Below are 10,000 nucleotides of genomic sequence, written 5' to 3'. Positions count from 1 at the left end.
TTGGAAAAAAAGGAAAATTGCGGAAAATCGGCTCGTCGAAATATTGAAATAACATTGCTAAAAGTACATTTTAGAATTTAGCGTTAAGTATTTTTTGTAATAATTTCATATCTTTTTATCTATATCTTTTGACTTTCTACTTCGTTATCGGCTCATTTTTCACTAAAAAACATCGAAGTAACTTGTCTAATCATTCTATTTTACTACTTATGTGATAAACAAAATCATGTGAAACAAATCATCTGTGTGGCTAAGACGTTCGTTATAACCTTTTGCATGATAATAGCAAATCCAACATGGCGGCCATCGTGAGTAAGGTGTATTGATGGTATCGTTTTTAGCCGTGAATAATGTTGTTATAAAAAGGAACAGCAAAACATAATGTCAGAGCCAAATGAAACAGACGAAGGGTGTAAGACCCTGGATTCTACAATTAGCAACAAGGAATTCATTACATCATCGGGCATTATGGTAGTGGCACCAGTGCTTCCATTTATTATTATTATTATTATTATTATTATTATTATTATTATTATTATTATTATTATTATTATTTTAATTCAAAGAAATCTCTAGTGCAAAGGGCTGTTCCTTTTTACTCCCCACCGTTGAAGTGGAAAGCGCCCCTGAACGTTATCCTGATAGCCTCGGCCTTTTAGAAGTTTGTGTTATTTTCATATTCAATACTTCGATTGGCAATTTTTGTATTTATTCTGATCATTAAGATCGTGTTCTTCTTCAATTATACATCGTGTTGTAGTTTCTAGGTAGAATGGTAGAAGCACTTTACTATACCTTATGAGCAACCCATTTGTTGGTTATTGTTGGGAAAAGAAAATTCCAAAGGAGAAACAGATTGTAGTAGTAGAAAATAAACTGATTTTTAAGTACACAAATGGTTCAACTCGAGAATGAATATATTAATTGTCTTTTTAATCTTAACTTTAGTAATATTGGGCAAATCAATTTGTTAGTTAGTTACTTAGTAATAAGTGTATTTGAAATAAACCATTCCACTTCAAACGAAAAGAAGAATTCATTGCCCCCTGCCTACATTGACATCACCCAAATACATAACAATTTTAGCTTCAAAGTTAAGAATATTCGAAGCCAGATTTTCTGGCCAAAATTTATATTGTTCGTAAAACTGCAACTAAAATAATATTCTTGATATTTACATTACCATTTACAGTGAAATAAAAACCAAAATTAATTATTTGATTAACTAGCCTCCCTTCACAAACGAGTCTGGTTTTCACGAACGAGTCACGTTTTGCGAACGAGTCTCGTTTTCCGAACGAGTCTCGTTTATCGAACAAGTCTATCCGAACGGGTCTTCTAGCGTCCCAAACGCGTCTTTCCAAACGTCTCGTTTTCCGACGGGTATTTTAAACGAGTCTAATTTTAAGAACGAGGCTGGTTTTTTAAACTCGTGGATACGCGAAGTGTAGAAAGGGGTTTCTTGCGGGGACTCCGATATGCAAATGTGTCACTCACTCACTCAGGTGTAGACACTGTTCGTAATTAGTCGGCCCGAACGAGACTGCCCGAACCCGAGGCCATGTTGGAATGGTAACCGCGCAGTCCGAGCCCATCGCCATATTGAAATAGCAACCGCGCAATCAGCGTGAGTGCATCATTTGTGCATGCATCGTGGCAGCCCGCATTGATTGTGCATTGCGTTGGGGTGATTTTGTAGCTTTTACACGACCATTAATACCAAGCGTCTCCCTAAATTGAAGTGGAGGTGACTTTAGTACTATGGTCAACTTGAAGACTGAATTTCAGGAGCCTTTGACTCGCCCAGGCTTTAAACATGACGAGGAGATGAGCGTTTGCTCTTCGACCCATCAAGCTCACGGGGGGTATATAAATTCCAGCTTGCTGGAGAGTGACCCGAAAATGAGTAAATCTCATGCTAATGTGCTAGGCTTTGATGAGAATGTGTCTTATTTGTCGGCCATGACGAACTTATATGAGCGAAACGAACACTTCTTAATGAGCGAAACGGCCACTGAAAACAGGACAAACATGGGCAGAATTGACGAGATCACGCGACACCAAAGAACTTATGTGGCCACCCAGGACAACGAACATTGCTCTAAAGACCTGTGTACTGATTCAAGCTTAAATACTGGTAGGAATGGAGATGAAGAAGTATCCAAACGGTCAAGAAGTAAGTCAAAGTTTATTTGTAAATATGCCTGTCGTGACAGAGAACCATCGAGATTGCGATTTAAGAAAATCATTAAAATGTTCAAAAAAAGTAAGTCAAGTATAAAGCGTATTAAGCGTTATATTATGTACAATACACCACATTCGTCTGGGTTGAAAAACTTTCTATCCGTTGATTTCCGAATTTACCTTGCCACTAGATTGTATAGAAGTAGACCAGTTGGAAAGAATACTTCTTCAGCTTGCCGTTGTATGACTCATGATATTTATATCAAAACAAGAACTAATACTAGTAAGCATAAACATACTGATGTATTGCTTTATGTTAATGATGGTTGTGGCTTGAATAACTGTTATTCAATAAAGTGTAATAAACAACAAGAAAAGTATTGTGTTTCAAGGGCAAAGATATGTACTTCAGGTGACATTGAGTTGAACCCAGGTCCTGTTAATGGTTATTTGTTGTTGCAATCTAGATTAGCTCAACCTGGCTTGTCAATATTAGATGTTGGTGGTGCAGGTGATTGTTTTTTTAGAGCAGTATCTCATCAACTGTATGGTGTACCTAGCTATCATATGAACATTTGTAGTGTTGGTGTTCAATATATGAGAGCTAACCCAGACAGATTCATTGAAAGTATTACAGGGGATTCATGGGCAAGGTATTTAGCTAATATGTCACAACAGAGTACATGGGCTGAAGCACTTGTAATACAAGCAGTTGCCGATGCATTCCATTTGGCAAAAGAGGCTACTTATTTTGATGTACTTTACGTGCATTAGAGACTAGCAGTTCCACATTGGAAAGCAAGTACTGTCCAGAAACCTTACCTACAGCATTGGCTGGAATGCAATGACAAAGGTCTGTAAGCTCATATGGGAAGAAAAAAACTTCTTGAATACATGCAAATTTTCCCAGTAATCTCTCACCACGTGACAAACACAAACTTGTGTGTGTGTGTGTGAGTGTGTGGGGGTGGGGGGGGGAGGGGGTACAGTCCACTGTGACTTTAGACTCCTTTGCCTATACCACACCATGTTCACCTGCCACTTTGCCAAGCTAGCTATTCTGGACATACGTCTTTGTAATATGTACAAAGCCTACACCAAATGAGATGAGAGCGACTGCACGCTATGAACCCAGCTTGTTTTAATAGCCTTTAAATTGACCAATAATTGCAAGTTCACCAACATGTTACATCTCTAGATTACTTAATCCACGAGTTTAGCCATGGGTTCCCTTTGATTTAAACCAGTCACGTCTTCTTGCCAGATTGAGTACCTATTTCATCGAGACGATTTTTATCAGTCATCTTTCCCTCGTTTACCGGAAAACTTGAGTGATCCCATTTTGCGGTGGCAGTGCGTTTTACTGTTTGGCCTTTAAAAGTTTTCATTCATCGACTACGGGACTGCGGACCGCGGTGGCAGTTCATTTTACTGCTTGCCCTTTAACACTTTTCATTCAACGACTTCGGGACTGCGGACCGCGGTGCCAGTTCATTTTAGTGATTGCCCTTTAACAGTTTTCATTCAACGACTACGGGACTTCGGACCGCGGTGGCAGCTTTTTCCTTTCTTTCAAAGAAGACATTTCAAAACGAAGAGGAAGTAGAGAAGCATACAAGCGTAGAGAAGCGTCTCTTCTCATCAAAAGTGATCCGATCGGTGCGGTAAGGCTTAAGAGTTGCCGGCATCAGCAGCAACTCATTACAATTCCAATGCTTTCGTATGAACAGAGCATTTTGACGATTTAGTATTTTATCGTTAACTCATCAGGGTCATCTTTATTACAAGTAAAATACTTTAAAGGTTCATAAATGCGCTAAAAGCAGCAAACTTACCATCGCAGAAATAAAGTTCATTTTAAAAAGTCACACTACCTTACAATACCTCTTTAATGTGACGAGTGCAACGTTGTTTGTGGGGGCGGGAAAATGAAAATTAGACAACTCAATCCCCGCAGGAAATTTACAAGGGCAAATTTGCATTTGATCTCAGTGGTTCGGGTATTGGTGCAGGAAAGGCAAAAAAAAAATACTTCTACTGGTCGGAATTCCGCGAAAATTCGGCAGTGCCATCTTAGAGTATCAAACAAAAAAAGCCATATGAATGCTCATTTCCTCACCCCTTGTTTTTCGAAATTTTCCTACTGAAATTGTCGAGGCCATACAAACAAAATGCCGAAATAGCTATTTTTGAGGCCAAAATAAATAACACTTCTTAGTGAACCGCCGACCTAAAAACAGTCACATTTTCTTTATTAACTTCTTTTCAACAAAAGCCATATGAATACTTGATTATAAACTGAATAGTTATCCCGTAAGGGAAGAATTTTCAAGCGGTTCTCCCAGCTTTTTTCAACTTTCTTCATTATTTTCTGTACGATTCCCGAATTAGCTTCCGAATTTAGCCCTACAAAGCGCGGAAAGTTCCCGGATGTGTCGCGGCATTGTGGGCGATTGTGGAATTGTGATCGTGGGAACATTTTATCCAGGAACATTTGACTCAAATTGGTGTCACCTGAGAATTTAGTCTCCAGCCTTGGGATTTTATTATACCGTTGAAGACCGTTGACAACCGAGAAATTGAAAAATGGCTCAAATCGCGTCGGATCTGGGAAATAACCACACAGGAGGGAAGCTACACACAATGGCAATAAGGTTAGGCTTTTTAATTGAGAATTTTTTCATAACATTATCGTCTTTAAGCCTTTTGTCGGGATTCCCACACAAATCCTTATATTTTTGTCGGCCATGCTCACATTGAGCTTGGGGCACCTGTGATCTTTCCAACTTTTATTTGACCCTTACGTTTGTCGTGCATCACGGAGGCGTCCTTCCCCACCCCGGCCAACGGATTCTTACTCTATTACAACGCCCTCTTTACGAAACAAGCAAATTCTTAAGAATGTCTTGAAAGATCTGTTTCAAATCGGGCGTTATAATAATTAGAATCGCAGTGAACCAGGTTTTGGTTGCAGACAACCAGTTGCCCCACAATATTGGATTCGTGTAGTTTACTCGTAAGATCTTTCGCACGATGGCGTCATTTTCCTACCAAGACCAGAATGCTTTGCTGTTCAGATTTTTCTGCTCCCCTGAGAACAAAGGGACAATGGAACAATTGTAAAAAAAAAAGAGATGTTTCCCTCAAACTCCACTCTGTTCTCTTTCGCAATCAATATTCGTACACCTTTCCCGGCCACTTTAACTATCGTCATCATTATTGTAATAACAGTTGTTGTTCTTATATCTTAAGTTACTTCATTTAGTTCATTGATTAGGGGATCATTGTCCGTGTACATAAATACTACTGAAGGAGTTTAAGAATCGATTTAAGAAACAGCGAGGGAAACGCAGAAAGCTAGAGGATTGTCGGTTTGAAGAGGAAAAGAAGTCGCGCTGCCTGTATTTAAGTAAATTTCGTTATAAGAGAGATTTAGCATAGCGTTTACGTAAAATGGCGAAGGGCCAACGACAAGCAGCTCTTATGCTAACTTGGTTCTCTGGTTTGAGAAATTGCTCGATATCTGTAGACTGACAACAGGAGTTTCACATAGGAATTTTTTTATTCAAGTGTCTAGTCGTTCTAAAGCTAGAGCACGAATTGGGGACACAGCAGGAACTGAAATTAATAGTCACTGCTTACGAGCCAGAAGGCCCATCAGGCCGGCGCTTATCTCCGGTTTCCGTAGCATGAAGCGACTGGGAGTATTTCCACTCCCCCTTGGATGGGGTATCAGTCCATCGCAGGGTTACCCCCAGCATTAGATTCGCCGATACCCATTTATACACCTGGGTGGAGAGAGGCACCGTGAGAGTAAAGTGTCTTGCCCAAGAACATAACACAATGTCCCCGGCCAGGACCCGAACCCGGACCACTCGATCCGGAGTCGAGCACTCTAACCATGAGGTCACCGTGCCTCCCACAAATTAATAATTAACGTAAATTAAGAGAAATCAAAACGTTGGTTTTTGAGGGGAGGGAAAAACCGGAGTACCCGGAGAAAAACCTCTCTGTGCCCAGTACAGAACAAACAAACTCAACCCACTTATGAAGCCGAGTCCGGAATCGAACCCCTCCCACATTGGTGGAAGGCGAGTGCTCTCACCACTGTGCCATCCTTGCATCCCGCCCTGATTTCATTATTTAAAAGAAAAGGCTCATTTGAAAACTTGTGTCAAATAACAGAGCCCAAGTGCTCTAAAGAAAATAACTCCTATTCCCATTTTCACAATTTAGTATTGTTTATCCCAGTCCCAGTGCAGTACATTTCATTTTCCCAGTCAAAATAAAAAGAGAATTCCAGTTTCATTATACCCCTTCATGACCCTCTGATAGGGAAAAACCGAGAAAAGGAAATGCATCTTCGTGCAGTTGTGGTATTATCGTGAATTGGGAGGGACAAGAAGAGCGGCAAACTCACTTGCTGAGCGACATAGAGGAAGCTATGAGTGAAATCTCAGGTGAATTGACCGTATTCAGAAAGCAATGAGGACAACTCGATAACTATGAGCTTCTGTTGAGTGATAATATTTTGTTCATCATTATGCCATTTTGATTTATACAACAAAATTGGCTAAGGTTAGCTCAGAGCCATCACTTATGCCCAGAAATGCATATAATTAGAGTGAAAAACAACCAAAAAGCAAGGTGACACACCAATGACACCATAACACCAACCCGGTGTAGCTAACACCAAATTTCCTCACATTATTGTATAAAAGTAGTTAAAGAAAGAAAAGGCTTGTCCTGCATATATGAAAAATACGTTTTCTCTCCCGTTCTCTTCTTATGCATGATCTTCGTGGAAATTACATTCTGTCCCTCGATAAACCTAGAACAAGCAGTTATGGTCTTAGTTCTTTTTCTTACGTATTAGCTAAGTACGTTGCGAAATGCGCTACCTGATTTTTCCCGTACCACTGAGTTTACTGGTTTTAAACTAATCCAGGGCTGGATTTTGTACAGCGGCTTTTCGTTTTGATTAATATATCTTTAAATATTATTTAATATTTAGTTATGTATCTGTATATATTATGTACGTTAGCTGTAATGTGTCGAAGATATTATACAGAAATTCGAGATGAAATAAAGTTTTATGCATGCATGTATGTTACCTTCGGCAGGGCGCATGCGTGCACATTGTAATCTGCGACTCCAGTGCTTACCATATGACAGATAAAATGAATTTCTCTTGAATATATAAGCCATCGAAATATTACGTTAAATTGTAATGACAAGGGCGGTTTGGAGCTGTGAGTAGGCGTGGGATTTGTCTCATATGGTTTAGGGGCCGACATATCCCTCCCTTAATGCCGTACCGGGAGGCGAGGTCGGTAGCAGAAAGCAGCAAAAGGCCAACTGCGTCCAAAAGCGATCGCACGGGCCGAAATCCCGGGATGACTCGTTTGGTACGACGCTCCAGCGCCACGTCTGGAGGTACTGCATATTTTTCTCGTCTCGTCTTCAAACATTCCGTCGGCGCATGCGTGCGTAAATGTTCTGCCTCTCCGATACCTACAATACAGCACAACAGCAGGTTGCTGGCCCTCAAGCCTTACCAGACCAGGTTCAGGCGCGCCAAGAACAGGTTCAAGCTCCAGAGCAAGTTCAAGTCCAACAACCGGGCGATAACCTGGTTCACCCTGCGGCGGGGCAGCCTCAGGCTCAACCAGTGGCGGCCCCTCAAGCTCAACCTGAGGTACCATATAATCTGTTGCCCTGGGTTCTATTGCGTCTAGTATTCTCGTTCTTTTTTCTAGGAAACTTATAGTCCGTTTGAATTATATAACCTTTGTGGCTTGCTTGGTGGGGCGTCGTTTGTTTGGCTTACGTGTGAGGACATGTTGAAGTTTATTTTGCTTGTGGGGTTAACAGCATCTGGCGGATGATCCCTCTAGACGTCTTTCTCGTTGTGATTCGGCGCTTTCTTTGATTGCATTTGAGGCTATTGATAGAGCCTTCGGTGGTGCTCATGATCTTTCACATGATCTTTTGGCCTTGGACTCCAATACTGTCAGGGGTAGAGATGGTTATCCCATACGTCACTTTTCTCCGTTTCCCAGCCCTCAGTCAAGGAGTGTGAATCTTTTTTGTCAGGACTTGCGGCAATGGACTGTATTATGTCTAAGTATTCCATTTATAAGTATTCCATTTACAATTGTACTACCTTTGTACTCTCTCCGGAAGTATTGGTGGGCTGAATTGATGGCCCGTGCGTCTGATAATCTGTGCCTTGGAAAGAGAGGGGACGTGAACGTTCTTTTGTCTCCCTGAAAGGGTGGCTATAGGGCCGTTCCTTGCCCAGTGGATTTGTGGGCTGTGCGTGTTGCACGATTTTAATATATAGTACGCTATCGGACGTTTTGAGTTTGAAATTTAGGGTGTTTTTCTTTTTCCAGACGCTCCCCAGAGTTCCCAGATTGTACTCGCCGTCAATATCTTGTTCGTCTTGCTCTAGTCCTATCCAGAGATCAGGCGCTCTTTAAAAAGCGATGTTTTTTGCGGGTGATCGAGCTGCCGATTTGCTAGAAATTGAAACATCAGAAATCTTGCGTTTTCCTGATAATTCTGGGTTTCTCTTCAATCAGGTCTGGACAAAATTACTCAGGTTGGGGGATGCAATTTTTTTGCTTTTAGACGGGGTTCTAATCTGAATGTTTGCCCTGTTTGGGGTTTAGAATGATATGTCAATGTTTGCAACCTGCTGGGGATTCGTCTCGCTCCAGGTTTCCTCTTTCGTCCTGTCGCCAAATCTAGTGGGGATAGATCTTCTTGTTTGGAACCTCCGGCGGTTCAAGCTACGTTGAATTTCTATGTTTCCTTGTTAGCGCAATGGCTTACCAGCGGTCATTTTACTCTTCATGGATTCTGTAGTGGTGCGGCCGTGTCTTTAGCGCTGGAGGGTGTCAGCCTCTATGAAATTATGGATCATGTTGGTTGGAGGAGTAGTAAAACGGCCTTGCATTATATTAAGTTGAAACAAGTAGTGAATCCGGCAGGCGCTGCAGCTGAACTAGCCGATCTTCCTTTGGAAACGGGAGGGGTATATAAACACTTTAATAATCTGAGGGGTTTTCGTCAGGTTTTTCAGTGAGTCTAGTACTGTTCTCTGGAATTAAAAAAAATCTGTTTCTTATTACATAATTGGTTATTGTCTCCTTTATTGTATTATTTCAAATATTATCGTTAGAGTGTAATTTAAATTACGCAACGATTGGGAAAAGGGTCTCTCGTTGTGTCTTTTGGTGCTAGATTTATCAACGGTGTTTTTTGGTGATTGGCTTGGTCAATACCATGTTGGTTAGTTGATTGGGTATTGGCTAGGGGAAGGCTAGAGCGTCTTTCCCCACATCTTATTTACATCTCACGTATAACAATACCTAGGGAGGAAACCGAGGAATATTACACTATTCCTCTCTTTTTGATGCCCCTACACAACAAACTGGCGACGAGGATTGCGAACTTGATTTATTACGACGTCACAACCATTACAACCTCAATTTGGTATTCTGGAGCCGTTCGATGGCGTTGATTTTACAGATTACAGTGAACGCTTATACTCCTACCTCGTGGCAAATATTATTGGCCAAGTTGCAGCAGATGCTTCTGATGCCGCAAAACGAGAAGCAGATAAGAGAAAAGTTGCCGTTACAATTTCCCTGATCGGTAAGCAAACGTATAGCACTCTTAAAGGTCTTTGTTTACCAAATTTACCCGCTGAGAAGACATACAATCAGCTTACAGAAATGTTGAAAGGCTATCACAAACCCAAAGTACTTGAAGTTGCAGAATCGATCCTACTGTTTCCATCATACAC

Source organism: Montipora foliosa, chromosome 2, assembly GCF_036669935.1.
Source record: "Montipora foliosa isolate CH-2021 chromosome 2, ASM3666993v2, whole genome shotgun sequence".
Classification (NCBI taxonomy): domain Eukaryota; kingdom Metazoa; phylum Cnidaria; class Anthozoa; order Scleractinia; family Acroporidae; genus Montipora; species Montipora foliosa.
Note: the sequence above shows the minus strand (reverse complement) of the source record.